General features: G+C 41.3%; 1 pseudogene; it reads left to right on the forward strand.

Annotated features, from left to right (window-relative positions):
• Nucleotides 1-19,150: 19,150 nt before the first annotated feature.
• On the forward strand, nt 19,151-19,618 carry LOC123462869 (annotated as a pseudogene).
• The last annotated feature ends 2,388 nt before the right edge of the window (nt 19,619-22,006 follow it).

A 22,006-nucleotide genomic window follows, 5' to 3' on the forward strand; every position in this document is an offset into this window, starting at 1 on the left:
CTTACCAGTTCTGCCTGGGCCTTCTACACTCAGCTGGGACTGCCAACACCAGAAGAGCCTCTCCCTCCTCCATGATTCCTATCTGCTAGCTGATTATAACATTTTAAAACTTATTTACTTATGAGAGAGGGGGGGCAGATAGAGAGAGAATGGGCATACCAGGACCTCCAGCCACTGCAAACGAACTCCAGACATATACACCACCTTGTGCATCTGACTTACTTGGGTCCTGGGGAATTGAACCTGGGTCCTTTGGCTTTACAGGCAAGTGCCTTAACCACTAAACCATGCCCCCAGCCCTGACTATGATATTTTAAACTGAACAATGACATCCACCAACCTTCATCAGCAATGGATTGAGGTTTCTTTCCTTTCCAGAGGATACAGGCTGAGGGTCTGAGCCAGCCTAGGGTCCCATATGCAGGTGTTCTTCCAAGAGAAGAGGGAGTCCCCTGTGGTACTCTCACACTTCATGAAGGTTGGATGTCTTTCAGCTATCCTGGTGATGTGGATGGAGCAGGAAGCTCTTCTCCTTATTGGTGTTTTAGGACTCGGCAGATCTGTCCCATGTGGGCTTTGAGAACAGGCCCTTTTCTGTTCCTCTCCTTTAGTAGAGTTCTGAGGCCTCTGCAGTTTCCCTGAATTGAAGGTTGTAATAGTCTGTGGGTCAAGTAATGTCCTCCAGCAATAAGTCCATGACTATATTGGTCACATAATGCGTTGCTGAAACTAAATACCTGATAATATTGATTTAAGGAAGGTTTTAGCCAGACCTGGTGGTGCACGCCTCAAATCTCATCACTAGGGGGCAGAGGTAGGAGGATCACTGTGAGTTTGAGGCCACCCTGAGACTACATAGTGAATTCCAGGTCAGCCTGGGCTAGAGCAAAACCCTACCTCAAAACCTCCACCAATTATTTATTTTTAAGCTGAGAGTGACTAGAGATAAGAGAGACAGAAAGATGGAATCTCAATGTAGTTTTAATCTGAATTTCCCTGATGACATTTTTTTAGATTCTTACACAACATCCATATTTCTTCTTTTGAGAACTCTATTTAGTTCCATAGCCCATTTTTTTAGTTGGCTTGTTTGATTTCTTACTATTTAATTTTTTGAGTTCTTTGTATATCCTAGATATTAATCCTCTATTAGATGTATAGCTGGCAAAGATTTTTTTCCCATTCTGTAGATTGTCTCTTTGCTTTATTCACAGTGTCCTTTGCCGTACAAAATCTTTGTAATTTCATGAACTCCAAGCAGTTACTCTGTGGTTTTATTGCCTGAGCAATTGGAGTCATATTCAGAAAGTCTTTGCCAAAACCAATATGTTGAAGGGTTTCCCCTACTTTTTCCTCTAGCAGTTTCAAAGTTTCAGGTCTGATGTTAAAGTCTTTAATGTATTTGGACTTAATTCTTGTGCATGGAGAGAGAAAAAAATCTATTTCATCCTTCTAGTTTCCCCAGCACCATTTGCTGAAGAGGCTGTCTTTTCTCCAATGAGTATTTTTGGCATTTTTATCGAATATCAGGTGGCTATAGCTACCTGGACTTGCATCTGGGTCCTCTATTCTTTTCCATTGATCTACATGTTTGCTTTTGTGCCATTACCATGCTATTTTTGTTACTATGGCTCTGTAGTATAGGTTAAAGTCAGGTATGGTGATCCACCAGACTTATTTTCATTGCTAGGTATTGTTTTAGATATTTGAAGGTTTTTTGTGATTCCAGATGAATTTTTGGATTGTTTTTTCTATTTCTGTGAAGAATGCCATTGGAATTTTGACGGGGATTGCATTAAATGTGTAGATTGCTTTTGGTAAGATTGTCATTTTCACAATATTGATTCTGCCAATCAAAGAACATGGGATGTTTTTCCATTTCCTAGTGTCTTCTGAAATTTCTTGCTTGAGTGTTTTAAAGTTTTCATTGTAGAGATCCTTTACTTCCTTAGGTTTATTCCAAGGTACTTTATTTATTTATTTTTAATGCAATTGTGAATGGGAGTGATTCACTGATTTCATCCTCTGTGTGTTTATTGTTAGTATATAGGAAGGCTACAGATTTCTGTGTATTTATTTTGTATCCTGCTACATGGCTATAGGTGTTTATCAGCTATAACAGTTTGCTCGTAGTCTTTAGGGTCCTTTATGTATAGAATCATGTCATCTGCAAATAATGATAACTTGATCTCTTCCATTTAGGTGGTTCATCTCATCTTGACTTAATATAAATCAAGGAAATCATCAATTTCTTTCAGATTTTCAAACTTAGTGGAGTAGATGTTTTTATAGTATGTCCCTGTGATTTTTTGAATTTCTCTGGCATCTGTTGTGATGGTGCCTTTTTCATCTCTAATTTTGTTAATTTGTGTCTCTTCTCTCTTTCTTTTGGACAGATTTGCTAAAGGTTTATCAATCTTGTTTATCCTTTCAAGGAACCAACTCTTTGTTTCATTGTCTTTGGATTTTTTTTTTTGGCATGTATTTCATTAATTTCTGCCCTAATCTTTATTATTTCTTCCCATCTACCTATTTTTGGTTTGCCTTGCTCTTTTTCCAAGGCTTTTAGGTGAAGCATTAAGTTGTTTACTTGCGACCTTTCTAATTTCTTAATATAGGCACCGGAAGCTATAAATTCCATTAGGACTGTCTTCATTGTGTCCCAAAGGTTTTGGTATGTTGTGTTCTCATTATCATTTGAGTCTATGAGTGTTTATAATTTCTTCACTGACCCATTCATCATTTAGTAGTGTGTTGTTAAGTTTCCATGATTTTGTGTATGCTCTATAGCTTTTCTTGCTATTGATTTATAGTTTGATCCCATTGTGATCAGATAGAGTGCAAGGAATTATTTCAATTTTCTTGTATTTGTTAAGATTTGCTTTGTTTCCTACTATATGGTCTATTTTAGAGAATCTTACCTGTGCTGCTGAAAAGAATGTGTATTCTTCAGCATTCGGATGACATATCCTATATCTGTTAGGTCCATTTTTTCTGTGACCTCATTCAATCCAGATGCATCTCTGACTTTTTTTTTTTTTTTTTTTTTTTTGGGGCCAGGATAACCTGTCCATTGATGAGAGTGGGGTGTTGAAGTCACCCTCTACAATTGTGTTTGGTGTTAACTGTGACCTTAGTTCTAATAGCATTGGTTTGATGAAGTTGGGAGCCCCCCCCCCATGTTAGGTACATATATGTTTAGAATTGTAATGCCCTCCTGTTGCAGTGTGCCTTTAATCAATACAAAGTGACCTTTCTTATCTTTCCTAACTGATGTTAGTCTGAAGTCTACCTTGACAGATATTTGATAGCAACCCCTGCTTGTTTTCTAGGCCCATTTGCTTGAAACAGCATTTTCCAAACTTTCACCCTAAGATAGTGTCCATCCATTTTAGAAAGGTGAATTTCTTGGAGGCAACAAATTGAAGGATCCTGTGTTTTTTAAAAATTATTATATTTATTTATTTATTAGAGACAGAGAAAGGGAGAGAGAGAGAGAGATGAGTGAGAATGGGTGGACCAGGGCCTCTAGCCACTGAAAATGAACTCCAGATGCATGCACCACCATATTCATCTGGCTTATGTGGGACCTGGAGAATTGAACCTGGGTCCCTAGGCTTCGCAGGCATGCACCTTAACTGCTAAGCAATCTCTCCAGCCGGGATCCTACTTTTTAATCCATTCTGCAAATATATATCTTTTGGTTGGGGCACTGTGGCTGTTGATATTAAGAGTTATTACTGAAAGTTTTGTATTTTTTTTTTTTGCCATTTTTATTGTTTTGTAGTTCTGCTGGTTTTACCTTTGCTCTCTTCTATTAACTAGTATTTGTATATGGTTTGTTTTTGCCAGGTTCCTTATATGTGTGCTTTTCTTTCTCTTCATCATGGAGGATCCTGTTAAGTATTTTCTGTAGAGCTGGTTTTGTCTTCAAATATTCCTTTTGTTGTGGAATGTCCTTATTTCTCCATCTATCTGCATGGATAGCTTTGCAGGATAAAGTAACCTTGGTTGACAGATGTTATCTTTCAGAACTTGGAATACATAATTCCAAGCCCTTCTGGCTTCTAAAGTTTGTGTTGAGTAATCTGCTGTGATCCTGATTGGCTTGCCTTTGTAGGTGACTTCATTTTTCTCTCTAACTGCTTTCAATATATTTTCTTTGGTTTGTATGTTTGGTAGTTTAATTATAACATGGTGAGGAGAGGTTCTTTCCAGGTTTTGTTCTGTTTGGTGTCCTAAAGGCTTCCTGTATCTGCACTGGCATCTCTTTCCCAATTTGGGGGAAGTTTTATTCTATGATTTTGTTGAAAATGCCTACTATGCCTTTGGAGTGAAATTCTCCTTCTACTATACCCTGAAATCTTATGTTTGATCTTTTCATACTGTCCTCAATATCTTGAAATTCCCATTCATACTTTCTTATTAGTTTGTCTTTCTCATTGTTGTACTGCTGCCTTGTCTTCTAGTGTAGATATTCTGTCCTCTCCTTCATCCATTCTATTGGTGAGATTTTCTACAGCATTTATTTCACTGACTGTGTTCTTCATTGCTAGTACTTCTTACCTTTTTTCCCCTTTATTTCTATTTCCTTATTTCTGTCTTGTATTGACCTCCTTATTTCATTAAATTTGTTTCCTGTATCTTCTTTGATTCCTTTGATTTCTTTGAATATATTTATAATCATTCTTTGAAATCTTTCTCAGGCATTTCCTATAAACCAGTCTCACTGGAGGTCGTTTCTGATGCATTAATACTTTTTGGTGAATTTATGTTGTCTTAATTTTTTGTGTTTCTTGTAATGTAGATATTTTTGCATCTTGGATTAATTTACTGCTTGGGGTTTCTAATTATCTGCAGTATTATTAGATGTATCAATCAATATGATGTTATATATCTTCAGGGCAAGAGCTTAAGGGGCTAGGTATGGTTCTTAAGACTCTCAGAATAACCACAAAAGTGATCCTAGGTGTTGTATTTGCCTGCTATGAGAGTATGTAAGTATGCTGAGTGGAACAAAATACAGGCAAATTCTAAAATTTAACTAAACAAAGTACACATTCAACAGCAGAATACTTATGCACGAGTAGGGGTTATGACAACCAGATCCTCTAACAAAGTCACAGTTCCCTAAAGATGTGTGCTGCCTTACACCCTTCATCCTGTCGACTGGGAGGCTAAGGTTTCTGGTTTGTAGAGGGTTACAAGTCAGCTTGTGATCAAGTGAGACCTTTCCCTAATGAATGACAGAAGAGGAAACAAAGGCACTATAAATATGGAAGCAACAAATGACAAGCCCAAAATATATCTTATTTAAGAATGGTAAATCTGACCATCCATCAGATTTAATATATAATTTACCCTGACATGAAAGGTGCAATTAGCACTGCTGATTCAAGCCTATATACCAGACTTATTTTGTGGGTACTGACCTGGTGTAATCAGTTACCTTTTGGGATGGCTTTAGTCTCAATTATGCTGTGTGCCCACTTGGGTCTCTCTTTACCCTGCTGTGGGCTCAGGTAGGCTGGCTGAGTTGCTGGATCACTGCTCTGATCGCCTGTGCTGGGTGTTGTGTAGGTGAGCTCCTTTCTCCAGGTTTCTGGTGCTTGCTGATGCTTGCACTGTTGGTAGGGGTGGAGAGGCTATGGATGGTGGCTGAAGTTCTCCCACTGGTCCTTGCAATCCTCTTCCTCACTAGCCACTCTGTTGGTCACCGCTGTCCTCTCTTCATGTTTCTTGGGTTTACAAGGAGGCTGGTGTGAGTGAAAAAACTTCTCACCTGGCTCTTCCTGCAGCTCAGGCCAAGCCTTATGGCTGTGGCCACAAGGACCTGGTGCCAACATTGCTGGAGCTGCTTCTGTGGTCTCTAGATCCTCCGAATCTCTCCTACTTCTCTGCTGCAGTTGATAATTTCTTATACACCTCACATTTTAGTAGAAGAATGTATTTTGCTGTTTTTTTTTCTTTTGGGGGATGGGTGGGAAGGGGCTTTTTCTCCCCTAGGCTGCTTTGTTGTGGTTCCTATGCCACTGTCTTAATTGGAAGTCTCTGTTTTCAGAATATATAGGCCATCTAAGATGTATTTCTTCTTTTGAGAACTTTCTATTTATTTCTATAGCCCTATCTTTTATTTATTTATTTATTTATTGAGGTAGGGTCTTGTTCTAGCTCAGGCTGACCTCAAATTCACTGTATAGTCTCAAAGTGGCCTCAAACTCACAGAGATCCTCCTACCTCTACCTCCTAAGTGCTGGGATTAAAGGTGTGTGCCCACATACCCAGCTCATAACCTTTTTTTCTTTTTCTTTCTCTTTTTCTTTTCTTTTCTTTTCTTTTTTTTTTTTTTTTTTTTTTTTGGCTTTTCAAGGTAGGGTCTCACTCTACCCCAGGCTGACCTGAAATTCACTATGTAGTTTCAGGTTGGCCTTGAACTCATGGCAATCCTCCTATCTCTACCTCCTGAGTGCTGGGATTAAAGGTGTGTGCCACTACACCTGGCCCCAGCTCATAGCCTATTTTTTATTGGGTTGTTTGATTTTATTATTTAGTTTTTTTTTTAATTTATGAGAGTTAAAGGGAGAGAGAGTGAGAGAGAGGGAGGGAGGGGGAGAAAGAGAAAGAGAAAGAGAAAGAGAGAATGGGCATGCCATGGCCTGTAGCCACAGCAAACAAACTCCAAATGCATGCACCATCAGGTACATCTGGCTTATGAGGGTTCTGGAGAGTCTAAACTAGGTCCTTAGGCTTTACAGGAACTGGCTTAATCATTAAACCATATCTCTATCCCTATTTTGTTTTTTTTTTTGAGTTTTTTTGTATATCCTGGATATTAATCCTCTGTCAGATACATAACTGGCAAAGATTTTCTTCCATTCTGTAGGTTGCCTCTTTGCTGTTTTCAGTGTCCTTTGCTATACAAAGGCTTTTTAATTTTATGAGGTCCCAATGGCTGATTAATGGGTTTACTTCCTAAGCCACTGGGGTCAGAAAGTCATTGCCTATGACAATATGTTGAAGTGTTTCCCTGGCTTTTTTCTGCAGCAGTTTCAGAGTTTCAGATCTGATATTAAGGTCTTAGATCTATTTGGGTTTGATTCATGTGCATGGAGATAAAAAGATCCAGTTTCATCCTTCTACATGTAGATATTCAGTTTTCCCAGCACCATTTGTTAAAGAGGCTGTCTTTTACCCCAATGAATATTTTTGGCACTTTAAAATAATTTTTTGTTTATTTTTATTTATTTATTTATTTGAGAGCTACAGATAGAGAGAGAAAGAGGCAGAGACAGAGAGAGAGAGAGAGAGAGGGAGGGAGGGAGAGAATGGGTGCACTAGGACCTCCAGCCACTGTAAGTGAACTCCAGATGTGTGTGCCCCCTTGTGCATCTGGCTAATGTGGGTCCTGGGGAATGGAGCTTTGAACCTGGGTCCTTAGGCTTCACAGGCAAGCGTTTAACCACCAAGCCATATCTCCAGCCCTATTTTTGTCACTTTTGTTAAAAACTGCATAGGTTTACATCTGGGTCCTCTATTCTGTTCCATTGATCTACATGTCTGTTTTTCTTTCAGTACCATTCTGTTTTTCATACTGTGGCTCTTTAATATATCTTAAAATCAGGTATGGTGATACTGCCAGCCTTATTTTTGTTGCTCAAAACTGTTTTGGTTATTCAAAGTTTATTGTGCTTCCAAATGAATTTTAAGATTTATTTTTCTGTTTCAGTGAAAAATGCCATTGGAATTTTGATGGGGATTACATTAAATGTGTAGATTGCTTTTGGTAAGATTGATAGCTTCACAATATTGATTCTCCCACCCCAAGAACATGGGCCGGGCATGGTGGCACATGCCATTAATGCCAGCATTTGGGAGGCATAGGTAGGAGTATTGCCACAAGTTCAAAGCTACCCTGAGACTACATAATGAATTCCAGGTCAGCTTGGGCTAGAGCGAGACCCTACCTTGAACCCCCTTCCCCCCAAAAAAAGAACATGGAATGTCTTTCTATTTCCTAGTGTCTTCTTCAATTTCTCTCTTGAGTGTTTTCAAGTTTCCAATGTAGAAATCCTTTGCTTCCTTGGTTAGGTTTATTTCAAGGTAGTTTGTTATTTTTTTGGAGGCAATTGTGAATAGGAGTGTTTCCCTGATTTTATCACCAGCATGTTTATTGTCAATGTATAGGAAGGATACTGATTTCTGTATATTCATTTCTGCTACATTGCTGAAGGCATTTATCAGCTCTAACTGTTTGCTGGTAGAGTCATTAGGGTCCCTTATGTGTAGAATCATATCATCTCAAATAATGATAATTTGATCTCTTCATTTCCAATTTGTATCACTTTTATGTGTGTCTCTTGCCTGATTGCTATAGCTAAGACTTCCAGTACTACTATATTAAATGAAAGTGAGGACAGTGGAACCTTGTCTTGTTCCAGATATTAGTGGAACTATTTTAAGTCTCTCCATTCAGTATAATGTTGGCCATGGGTTTGTTGTAAATAGTCTTTATTATGCTGAGATAGGTTCCTATTATTCCCAGTTCCTATAGGACTTTTACCATGAAGGGATGTTGAATTTTGTCAAATGTCTTTTCTGCATCTATTGAGATGATCATGTGATTTTTGTCCTTCAGTCCATATATACAGTATATTATATTTATCAGTTTGCATATGTTGAACCATCCCTGCATCTCTGGAATAAAACCTGCCTTGTTGGGGTATCTTTCTTATATCTTGTATTCTGTTTGCCAGTATTTTGTTGAGAATTTTTGCATCTATGTTCATGAGGGAGATTGGTCTATAATTTTCTTTATTATTATTATTTTTTGTTCTGTCTTTGCCTGATTTGGGTATCAGGGTAAAGCTGGCTTCATAGAAGGAGTTTGGGAGTATTCCTTCCTTTTGTATTTTATTTTATTTTTTGAGATAGGGTCTCACTCAGATGCCCAATGTGGTGCATAATTCCAGGCTGACCTGGAATTCACTATGTAGTCCTAGGGTGGCCTTGGCCCCCCCAATGATCCTCCAACTTCTGCCTCCCAAGTGCTGGGATTAAAGATACGTACTATCACGCCCAGCCTGTTTCAATTTTATGAAAAATTTTGAGAAGTATAGATGTTATTTCTTCCATAAAGGTCTGGTAGAATTCCCCAGTCAATCCAGCTGAACCTGGACATTTTTAGTTGGGAGTTGTTTTTTTTTTTTAATATCTGTTTTGATCACCATGCTTGTTATAGGTCTGTTTAAATGGTTTGTCTCATCTTGATTTAATTTTTAAAATTTTATTTATTTATTTGAGAAAGAGAGAGAGAGAAAGTAATAGAGAGAGAATGGGTGCTCCAGGGCCTTATCAATCTTGTTCATCCTTTCAAAGAACTGACTCTCCATTTTATTGATTCTTTGTATTGACTTTTTTCTTTTATTAATTTCCACCCTAATCTTTATTAGTTCTTCTGGCCTACTGATTTTTAGTTTGCCTTGTTCTTCATTTTCTAAGGCCTTTAAGGTGAAACATTTAGTTGTTAGAAGCAATGCTGTGAGGAATGCCATGATGGTGGGTAAGGCATTCTGTAAGCCCATGAATGGTAGTTTTGGCAGAAACACTATGTGCAGGAAAGGCAAATGCATACCTAGAATAAGTGTCTATTCCAGTAAGGACAAAACAGTGCCCTTTTCATGATGGAAGTGGTCCAATGTAGTCAACCTACCACCAAGTTGCTAACTGGTCACCCCGAGGAATACTACCATATCAGGGGCTCAGAATTGGTCTCTGCTGCTGGCGAATTTGGCACCCAGCAGTAGCCATAGCCAGGTAAGCCTTAGTTAGTGGAAGTTCATGTTGTTGTGCCCATGCATAGCCTGCATCTCTGCCACCATAGCCACAATGGGCAATGACAGGAATGGCAAGGAAAGAAATTGGCCACTATTCACAGAACGGGTCAGCTTATCTACTTGATTATTAAAGTCATCCTCTGATGAGGTCACTTCTGTTGAGCATTAACATGGAACTCAAGTATCTTTATATCCTTTGCCCATTCAGAGAGTTCTATCCACATACACCTTCCCCAAATGTCCTTCTCACCAATTCTCCAACTGTACTCCTTCCAAGACCCAGATCATACAGCCAAACCATTGGCCACAGCCCATGAATCAGTGTATAACTGCACATCTGGCCAATTTTCTTTCCAATCAAAATGCACAACCATGTTCACTGCCCAAAGTTCTGCCCATTGTGAAAACTTCCCTTCACCACAGTCCGTCAGAGCTGCCTCAGAAATGGGCTGTAATGCTGCAGCTGTCCACTGCTGGGAGGTGCCCACATAACATGCTGAGCCATCTGTAAACCATGCCCTTGTCCTCTCCTCCTCAGTCAGTTGATCACAGGGCACACCCCATGATGCCACAGGAACAGAAGGCATTGTTACAGGAGTAGAAACTATAGGCATTTGGGCAACTTCTGCATGTAATCTACTTATGCCTTCAGGGGTGCTTGAGCCCAATCACACATATACCACTTCCAGTTGATGATGGATTGCTGCTGTGCACGTTCAACTTTATGGCCTGGTGGGTCAGATAACACTCAGCTCATAATGGGCAGCTCAGGTTTCATAGTAACTTGATGGCCCATTGTCAAACGTTCAGTTTCCACTAAGGCCCATAGCAGGCCAAGAGGTGTCTCTCAAAGGGAGAAATAATTGCTTGCAGATGATGGTAGGGCCTTGCTCCAAAATCCCAAGGGCCTTCGCTGCGATTCACCTATGGGGCCCTGCCAAAGGCTCCAAACAGCATCCCTATCTGCCACTGACACCTCAAATACCATTGGGTCTGCTGGATCATATGGCCCAAGGGGCAGAGCAGACTGCACAGCAGCCTGGACCTGAGTCACTTGGTATATGGAACTTTCTGAATCACTTGGTATATGGGATGGAGTAAGACACCCAAGCGAGGAATGTACTATCTCCAAAATCCAAATAGGCCCACCAGATATTGTGCTTCTTTCTTAGTGGTAGATGGGGCCAAATGTGATAACTTATCTTTATAAGGAATATCCCTGCATGCCCTACACCACTGAATTCCTAGAAATTTCTCTGAGGTAGAAGGTCCTTGAATTTTGGTTGGATTTATCTCCCATCACATGATGCACTGTACCAGCAACTCCAGAGTGGTTGCCACCTCCTGCTCATTTGATCCAATCAACATAATGTCATTGATATAATGGACCAACATGACACCTTGTGGAAGATCCTTGTGAACTAAGCTATGACACAGGGCTGGAGAGTTAATATAACCTTGAGGTAAAACAGTAAATGTGTACTGCTGACATTGCCAGCTGAAGGCAACTTGCTTCTGGTGGTCCTTATGTACAGGTATGGAGAAGAAAGCATTCTCAAGATCAGTAGCTGCATACTAGTTACCAAGTGATGTGTTAATCTGATCAAATAAAGAAACCACATCTGCTACAGCAGCTTCAGTTGGAGTTACCACCTGATTAAGTTTCTGATAATCCACTGTCATTCTCCAGGATCCAGCTGTCTTCTGAACAGACCAAATAGGAGAGTTAAAGGGAGATGTGGTGGGAACCACCATCCCTGCATCCTTCAAGTTCTTTATGGTGGCATTAATTTCTGCAATCCCTCCATGGATACAATACTGTTTTTGATTCACTATTTTCCATAGTGGTGGGAGAGAAAGAGTGACAGTGAGAGAAAGAGGAGGGGGGGGAGACAATTGGTGTGCCAGGGCCTCCAGCCACTGTACTTGAACCCCAGACATGTGCACCTCCTTGTGCATATGTGCAAACTTGTGCATGCATCAGGCTCACATGGGATCTGGGGAGTCAAACATTATTCCTTAGGCTTTGCAGGCAAGTTCCTAAGCCACTTCTCCAGCCTGACATCTTTTTTTTTTTTTTTTTTTTTTCAGAGAGAGAGAGAGGGATTATGATGTGTTTATGTGTGTGAGTTGGGCATTTACATGGAGAGGTCAGAAGACAACTTTCAAAGGCTGACCCTCACTTCTACCTTGTTTAAAGCAGGGTCACTCATTAATTGCTCAGTGATACATTTGCCAGGCTAGAAAATTTTCCAGTTTCCAGAAAATTCTCTAGCTTTTGCCTCCCATTGTGCCATTAGCATGCTAGAACTACAGAAGCCTGCTATGGCTTCCAGCTTTTACTGGATTGTGGAGTTCCAAACTCAAGTAGTTAGGCTTATGTGGCAAGTACTTTATCCATGGAGCCATCTCCTCAGCCCAGAACATGACATCTTTATCCCCTTAGTTGTCTACTTACTTTAATTTGTGTATAGTGTATCATTACTTTCTCATAGATATGGCCTTAATGAGGCTGGATGGGTACCTGAAGAGGGAAGCATCTGGGTCCAAGATCACACTGCATTGCCTCTGCTTCCTGGTACCTCCTGACTCATGCCATCTGGTTTGCCCCTGAGGTTGTTTCAAGGAAGCTCTCCTAATAGTCCCATGCCTATGGGAATGAGGCCCAGGACAGTTTTGTCATCTGTGTGAACAGTTTATCCTACGATGTGGATGTGGCAATTCTGCCTACTACCATACCCAGTCATTGGTGGTGCTAGCCTCTTCTGTGCTCTCTAGGCTCCTTCATTCCAGAGTCTCCTGTCTCTATCAGTCACCTGAGATAGTGTCAGCTGTGGTTTCTCCACCTCACCTCCCTCATATACCACACCATTTCATGTAGGGTTCCTGGGGCAGTGTATGTGTCTGCAGCTCTGGGAAGAAGTCCTGTGTCCTCACTGGCTGCTTCCCCTGTGCCTCTGTTTCTTGGCTCTGTGCACACCTGCCTGGCTGCCCTCACACCTCTGGCCTTGGGCCCCACTGGTTCAAGACATGTCATCTGATGCTGAGCTGCAGGCAGAAGCTGCAGACTATTAAGATTAGAAGAGATTTTACATAACAAGACAAGCAGGAGAAGGAATTTAATTTAGTGACTAAAAAAAGTAATCAAGTCTTAATTGTGGATACAGTAGTTGCCTGAATCTCAGAGTGTTTTCATATGTCAATATTCAGTCCATATGAAACAATTAATATGGTGGTTCATTTTCCAGAATGATCAGCCAGGAAAGGCCTTCCCTTGAGCCACTCTGGCACTGGGTAGATGCTGTGAGGCCACCTGGGAACAGACACAATTTGAAAACAATTTTGCATACAAAACTGCTGATAGTGTGGTTTCAATTTGGAGTGTCTTTTGTCCCTTATGAAGAATTCACCACTTCTGGAAGTCTCATTTGGAAGTATTGTGTGGCATCAATACTAGCATTGCTCATCTTCTGCAGGTTCAGCAAATGCTTCGATAGCTTTGTTTCACTCTCTGTTGTCTGTGCTGTGGAGTGGCCCAGCTTCCTCAGTGCTCCATTATCTCAAGAGCAGCTGTGGCCATTCCTGTACCCTGGGAAGAGGGGTCTGGGTGTGTGATGAGGTGTGAAGAATGCTGGGGCTCCTCACACATGTTTACCTTGCCAGGGCTACCATTTCCTGATGATAACTTCTGCACAAGCTCCCTCTGCATCCTGAACTCAGTCCAGATTCTTCAGAACTCAGCCCACCTTCCCTAGTACCTCACCTCCTCCTCTTTGTGCTCAGCCAGCCATGGCTGGGACTTACTGCTTCTTCACTAAAGCTGGTTCCTGCCCCAGGGCCTTTGAACACACACCCTTTTCTTCTACCTGAAATTTATCTCAGGCTAACACACTAAGACATGGAATGAACCAACTCTCCCTAAATATATTTGGCTAAGAGTAAAGCATCATTAAATACTGTTAAAGTGCTACTAATGTAAGTGGCAGGCCCTTATTTTAAGTATTCCCTTTAATGTTTATTTTTCCTTTAAATGTAAGCTAAGCTTGGTGTGGTGGAGCATGCCTTTGATCCTAGCACTGAGGAGGTAGGGTTTCACTCTAGCCCTGGTTGATCTGCTACTTGATCTGTAGTTCTAGGCTGGCCTCAAACTCACATCCCTCCTTCTACGTTACCTTCCCAAGTGCTGGGATTAAAGGGGTGTGCCACCAAGCCTAGAAAAACTATATTTTATTAACAACTTGAATACATTAATATTTTCTATTTTAGTCATACATCCACTTCCCTCATATGTCCACAACATTTCCCATCCCATTATCTTCTCTTGTCACCTATCCCATCCTCTCCACTGAATTCCGCTTCCTTTGCAACTAGTCTCTCCTCTATTTTGATGTCATAATTTTCCTCCTATTATGCAGACCTTGTGTAGGTAGCATCAGCCATTGTGAGGTCATAAATATCAAAGGCACTCTGTGTCTGGAAGACAGCTTTGTAAGCACTCCTATCTTTCCTTTGGTTCTTACATTATTTCTGCTACATCTTCTGCAATGGTCCCTGAACCTTGGAAAGAGTGATAGAGATGTCTCACTACTGCTGAACAATCCACTGTCACTTCTTCTCAGCACCTTGGTGACTTTTGAGTCTTCTCAGTGGTCCATCAGAAAAAAGAAACTTCTCTAACCAAAAACGAGAATGGCATTAAGATATGGACATAAGCATAAGTGTTTAAAAGGCAGTTGGTAGCCATAGCATGCATTTAGCCAGAAAACAATAGTATTTTCCTTCATAGTCTTATGATCTCCCAGCCAAGGGATTTTGATTAAGTTTTCAGTACCAGGCAGGAATTGACTCTTATGGAGTGGGCCTCAATTCCAATGAGAGAGAAGTTGGTTTCCCCCATAACAGACATGTCACCATCTCACCAGGTGGTACATTTTGCCTGATTAGCCAGCTGTAGAACTTGCAGGATCCACTGCCCAGTCCTTCTTTTCAATTTTTTTAAAATTATGAATTATTAAGTTTACTTAAGGGGAAATCACAAATTGTGGAGTTTATTTAAATGAGATTGGGATTTAAGGAAAATTAGGCTTTTTTTTTTTTTTTTTTTTTTTTTGAGGTAGGGTCTCACTCTAGCCCAGGCTGACCTGGAATTTGCTATGTCATCACAGGGTGGCCTCGAACTCACAGCGATCCTCCTACCTCTGTCTCCCCAGTGCTGGGATTAAAGCCATTTGCCACCATGTCCAGCTTGAAAATGAGGCTTTTAAAGAGAGATTAGAGGAAAGCTTCAGGCACATGAACTTTAGAGAAACTGAGGCTCTTATTAAGGACACATCAGAGTAAAGCCACAAACGTGTGGAAAGCAGTCTAGGAGCTTGTGCAGTGAGACTTAGGAGGAACCAGCATGGCGTTTGCCATGTGCTTTTCCATGTATGAAAGTTAACAGGGAAAATGGTGAGCCTCAAGGAAAAATGACAGGGCAGATATCAAAGCAGAGAGCAAGAGATTTAGAGGAGAAATGAGTAACGCCAAAAGTTACCCTCATGGTTATCCTGAGTTTAGGGAAATTACACAGGTGGCAGCCCCGGGGTCAGTGAAAGCACCCACATGGTGAGTTAGTAGATGTGTAGATCTGGGGTGTAAGGAAAATATGCACATGGTAGATACAGAGACCAGAGGAAAATTGTGCATATAATCAAAGTGAGAAGTTACCCTAAGCTATACAGCAGAGGGAAGAAGAAAGGTTCCACCATGTCAAGAAACAGTTTATGCTCTCCCCTCTACCCAGCAAGACTGAGTGAGAGGGAAGCCAGACTAATATGGATCTCTGTGGCCTAAGTGAAAAGAGGTAGGCAGAACAGAGCCAGAAAAGCTGAGTGGAGCAGGGTGGAGTTCCTTTCTTCTTTCTTTCTTTCTTTTTCTTTATTCTTTTACTTTTTTTGTGAGGTAGAGTCTCACTCCAGCGCAGGCTGACCTACCTCTGCCTCAAGAGTGCTGTGATTATCTTGGGCCTACCATCCACAATGAGTGTTTGATCAGAGAAACCTACAAGGTTTCCCAAAACAATGACAGACTTCTGTCAGAGTACTTGATGACCCACCAAAGGCCAGTGGGAAGACCCTATTGCTGAAGACTCCATACGCAGCTGACGCGTAAAATGGAATGACATGGCTGGAAGCCAGGAGAGTCAGTCCCCAGACAGTCAGCGTGTCTAGTGCCAGAAGGCGCTACATAGGCGACTGGGGGAAATGACCAAGATCTGTCCAAGCAACACATTGTTTAACCTAATTAGCAACAAATAACTGGATGTGATGCCCACACAAGTGCAATAGTGGTACATAGCCATGGTGAGGAATCAATTGCTCTTGATTTGGCTAACTGATCCACTCAGTGGTACTAGACCCATAGCTGGAACTGGGAAACAAGTCAGAACCATACCCAAACACAAGCCACTCTACAATATCAAGCTACCATCAATCACGGGGTATAAGAGGGCCTATACCTACCATACTGTCTATCAAAAAAGTAAGTGTTATCTCAATTTTCCGGGTGCTAACTTACTCTCCGTTGGAGAATCTGCTTCTCTTTTCCAGACAGATGCAGATCCTAAGAAGAGAGCTGCCCCAACATACCTCAAAAGGGGCCCAACTGAAACTAAGGACAACTGGCGAAATAAGCAAGGGTGATGTTTTCCTGTGAACCGGATACCAGCACAAAGGGGAAGGAGATCAACGCAGAGAAAAATCAACTCCTACCAAATCAGAGAACCAGAGCCTCAGAGGCCCCCAACACCTCAGCACTGAAGCAGACCAAAAATGAACCCAACATGGCTCAGGGAAATTTTGTGGAAGAGGGGGCGGAAAGAATGTCAGAGTCACATGTTGGGTCATGATATGCAGAGACATTTATCATACCAATAACTGGGGGCTAACTCCACACGACCATTTTCATTAACAAGTAGGGTTTAATGGGAGGGCGTAGATCACAGATGAGCCTAAATAATGGTACCAAACTGCCTGTATTTACTGAAAAGAAAACTAATAAATTAAATTAAAAAAAAAAAAAGAGTGCTGTGATTAAAAGCATCCATCATCATACCTGGTGTTAATCTTTCTTAAAAAATATTTTGGGACTTCCACCTAAGATGGCGGTGCATGAACCACACCCAAGCAGCCTAGGGGAGAAAGTGCCAAAAAACAAAAAAAGCAAAATACACTCTTCTACTGAAAAGTGAGGTGTATAAGAAGTTACCAACTGCAGCAGAGAAGTAGAGACGCAGAGTGTCTAGAGCCTGCATAAGCAGGCTCCAGCAGCAGCAGCAACAACAGCAGCAGCAGCAACAGCACCAAGTCTGCATAGCTCTAGCTGTAAGGCTCGGCCTGAGCCACAAGAAAAGCCAGGTGAGGAGACTCTCCACTCACACTGGAGCTCCTCACAAACTCAAGAAATGTGAAGGGAAGATGGCAGGGAAAACCAAGGAGCAGCTTATGAGGAAGACGATTATAAGGACTAGCAGGAAAAATTCAGCCACCATCCACAGCCTTCCCTTCCCCACTGCCAGCATAAACACCAGAGACCTAGGGAAGGGAGCTCACCTACACAGCACCCAACAGGTGATCAGAAGAGCTATCCAGCAGCCCAGCCAGCCTACCTGAAGCCACAGTGCAACAAGAGGGACCCAAGCAGGAGTGCAGCATAATTGAGACCAAAATCATCTCAAAAGGTAACTGGGATTACACCAGAAAAGGGTCTTACATGGTCACAAGCTGACTTGGAACCCTCAACAAACCAGAAATCTTAGCCTCCTAGTAGACAGGATTAAGGGTGTGGGGCAACACATATCATAAGGGACTGTGATTTTGTTTAAGGATCTGGTAGTCATAATACCTACTATTGCATAAATACTCTGTGCTGTTTTTCACTGAATGTGCACATTGTTTAGTTAAATTTTAGAATCATATATTGTTCCACTCAACCTTCTTGAATGATTTCATAGCAGGCAAACCCAACATCTAGGGTCAATTTTGTAGTTACTCAGAGTCTTAAGAGCCACCTCTAGCACCTTAAAGCTCATACCTTGAAGATATATGACATCAGATTGATTGATACATCTAATAATACTGCAGATAATTAGAAACTGTAAGCATTAAATTAATCCATGATGCAAAACTATGTACATTATAACACAAGAAACACAAAAAATCAAGACAATATAAATCTACCAAAAAGTATTAATGCATCAGAAATGACCTCCAAGTGAGACTGATTTAGAGGAAATACCTGAGAAAGATTTCCAAAGAATGATTATAAATATGTTCAAAGAAATCAGAGAGGAAATCAAAGGAATGAAAGAGGAAATCAGAGGAAGCAAAGAAAATATAGGAAACCAATTTAATGAAATGAGAAGGTCAATACAAGACAGAATTACTAGCAATGAAGAACACAGTCAATGTAATAAAAAAAAAAAATCTGTAGAATGTCACACCAGTAGAACGGATGAAGGAGAGGACAGAATATCTAAACTAGAAGATCAGGCAGTAAATCTAATGCAGTACAACAAAGAGAAAGATGAACTAATAAGAAAGAATGAATGGGAATTTCAAGATATTGAGGACACTATGAAAAAATCAAACATAAGATTTCAGGGTAAAGTTGAAGGAGAATTTCACTCCAAAGGCATAGTAGGCATTTTCAGCAAAATCATAGAATAAAACTTCCCCCAAATTGGGAAAGAGATGCCAGTGCAGATACAGGAAGCCTTTAGGACACCAAACAGACAAAACCTGGAAAGAACCTCTCCTCACCATTTTATAATTAAACTACCAAACATACAAACCAAAGAAAATATATTGAAAGCAGTTAGAGAAAAATCAAGTATGTATTCCAAGTTCTGAAAGATAACAGCTGTCAACCAAGGTTACTTTATCCTGCAAAGCTATCCATGCAGGTAGATGGAGAAATAAGGACATTCCACAACAAAAGGAGGCTAAAGAAATATTTGAAGACACAACCAGCTCTACAGAAAATACTTGAAAGGATTCTCCATGCTGAAGAGAAAGAAAAACACATATAAGGAACCTGGAAAAAACAAACCATACTCAAATACTAGTTAACACAAGAAAGCAAAGGTAAAACCAGCAGAACTACAAAACAAGAAAAATGGCAAAAATAAATACACAAATTTCAATAATAACTTAATATAAAAATCCTCAATACCCGCACCCACCCGCGCGTCCGCCTGCGCCTTTTTCCCCTAACCGGGCGCCGCCCGGCCACTCGCCGCAGGGAGGGCGGTGGCTGCAGCGCCCGCCGCCCAGAAGATGGTCCCCCCGCCCGACAGCCTGCCCTGCTCGCTGAGTATTGTGTTGGCTGTGTGCCAAGCTCTGGAGAACAGCACATCCCCTCTGAATGGTGACCATCCTGACGGGCCCACCTCACTCCTCCTCAGACGGAGCTGAAATCCTGGGCAGACCCACCCGTGGCCGCTGCAGTGGCGTCGCATTTTAACAACTGTCCAGATTCCCATACTCAGTTCTGCTTCCATGGAACCTGCAGGTTTCTGGTGCAGGAAGATAAGCCAGCATGTGTCTGCCACTCTGGTTATGTGGGTGCACGCTGCGAACATGCAGACCTCTTGGCTGTGGTGGCTGCCAGCCAGAAGAAGCTGATACACTGCTGCCAGCTCCGAAAGCACTGTGTGGTGCTGTACCTTCATTTGCCCACACGAGAAACCAAGCGCCCTCCTAAAGGGAAGGACTGCTTGCTGCCACTCTGAAACAGTGGTCTGAGAGCCCAGAGGAGTTTGGCCCGTGGCCTATGGCAACCCAATGAAGAAAGGCCTTCTTCAAGACAATGCCACTAGGGACACCTAGGACATGCAGCAGACCTTTCTCAGCCGACTGCCACCTGTGAAGACTTGTGTCTTTTGTAAGTCTTCAGAACTGAGTTGAAAACTCTGCTGTCACTCTTCAGTGTGCCCTAGAGAGGAAGTCCACAGACCACTATTTAAAGATGTCTGGACAAGAATTGCAAAGGATTGATCTTCCTGTTCATCTGCGCTGAGCATTTATGTCAGCTGCTGTTGGAGTCCCAACATGTGCTGGCATCTCCTGCTTGTCATGGATTCCATGCTATTTCTTCTTTAATGGTTTGCCTGTCCCTAAACGAGACTCCATGGCTGTTACTGTTTAGAAAGTTGATGAAGGAAAGTGGTAGCTTACTGTTACATGGAGACTCCAAATTCAAGAGGTACCATGGCCTCTGACTGTGAGCTCCTAACCAGGCCTGACACCTTCCATGAAAATCCCATATGGAAGCCTTTCCTAAGCTGACATCATCATTTGAGATCATTTCTTTTTTTTTCTTTTAAAATTTTTATTAACATTTTCCATGATTATAAAAAAATATCCCATGGTAATTCCCTCCCTCTTCCCCCCACACTTTCCCCTTTGATATTCCATTCTCCATCATATTACCCCCCCCATCTCAATCATTGTACTTACATATATACAATATCAACTGAGATCATTTCTTACTTACTAGATGGATAATTTTTTCATCCTTAAGTCATTGTAAAAGGTATAAACCTTCAGATGTTTATAGTATGTGCAGCTGGCTGGAAAGGTATACTGGAAAGGTACATTTGGCCTCTTAAAGACAGTTAACATTTAGGGAAGCCTCCTGGGGGCTGTAAGGCTGGAATCCAAGAATGTGTTCTGGTGAAAGCAAAGGTTGGGGTTCAGGAGTCATGCCATCTATCTAAGTCACATAGCAGGTAAAAACCAGGTTCATACTGGTCACAAAGTTAGCAAGGCCAATAGCAGAGAGTGGCCCCTCTGTTATGGCAAGAGGACAAGGTGCCTGGGTGTATGAGCATCCAGGGCAGACACAATACGAACAGGATGCCTTGGTGATTAAACGGATTAACTTCCTCAGAAGCAGCTTTGAGTGTGGGTTTTCCAGGCCAAATCCCTGGAAGGGGACCAGCCCTTTATTTTCCATGTCGTCACTTGGTTTTTTCTTATTTTTAAAAGGAGAAAATTAACTTTCTTATTTATTTTCAAGCATTAGAAGAAATATTCCAGTGAGTTTTTTTTTTCTCCTTTTGGAATGTCTGCTATTATTAACAAAAATGCCACTAAGCCTCTCACATTCCTCTGGAGAAGGAGAAAGTGCTTCTGAGCACTCAGGGATGTTTTGGCCCATTGAGTCAGCCCTCATCCTTGGGTTGCTTAGTAGCATCTAAGAACAGAATGACAGTGAGTGACATATAAACTCATTGAGGAAGCCACTTGCAAACATTTGAGAGGAGAATGGCTTCACCTGTTTGATCTTCAGAGCCTCTAACATATCAAGAAAGGGACATTTAACATACCAACTTGGCTTAAAGTTTCTATCAGAAAATTTTGCTTTTCCTCCATTCTTCCCCATTTCATGTTTCTGTGAATTTTTGCTTTTTTCTTACAATCTAGGCAATAAACTGCCCCCTATCTTAACCTTAGCACTCTTATTTCATGATACTTGAAGCTATAAATACAAAATTTGGGTCTGTTCTGTTCTGGCCCCCTAATTATATAGTTGACAGCTCCAAGTGGGTTTTTTATTATTATAATTGCTGTTATTATTATTTTGATTGGTGTTTCATTTTGTTGAGGCAAGATCTTGCTACATAGTCTAGGCTGGCCTTGAACTCAAGATCCTCCAGGCTTAGCCATCTAAGTGCTGGTTTTCCAGGTGTATGCCACCATATCCAGCACAGTTTTCAATTATCAAAGGAAATAGGGTAAATTTGCATTTCTTGGATCAGACATTAGGGTTAAGGTTTGACTATAGCCTGCTACTCAGAGAACAATCAGCACCAGATTGAAAGCCTCAGCGTTCTCAGTGAGATCTTGTTGAAGGTCTGAGGTCCTGGCATACAGAGAGCACTGATAGTGCAGGTGCAGCACCTGGTGGTAATTTAGTTTATATTGTTAACTTCAGACAGAAGAGCTTTTCTGGTCTAGTGGAAGCTCTTGGAAGTCTGGTTGCTTTTTAAGAGTATTAGCTGATATGACAATATTTAATGAGGCTTTCTTAGCCTAATGAAAAGAGGCTCAGTGTTCCACCTTAAAGACATGAGAAATTGGCATCTAAGAAGGATGGAAGCAGAAAAACTGCAAGGACCCCAGCTGTTT

The sequence above is a fragment of the Jaculus jaculus genome, chromosome 8 (assembly GCF_020740685.1).
Source record: "Jaculus jaculus isolate mJacJac1 chromosome 8, mJacJac1.mat.Y.cur, whole genome shotgun sequence".
NCBI classification, from domain to species: Eukaryota; Metazoa; Chordata; class Mammalia; order Rodentia; family Dipodidae; genus Jaculus; species Jaculus jaculus.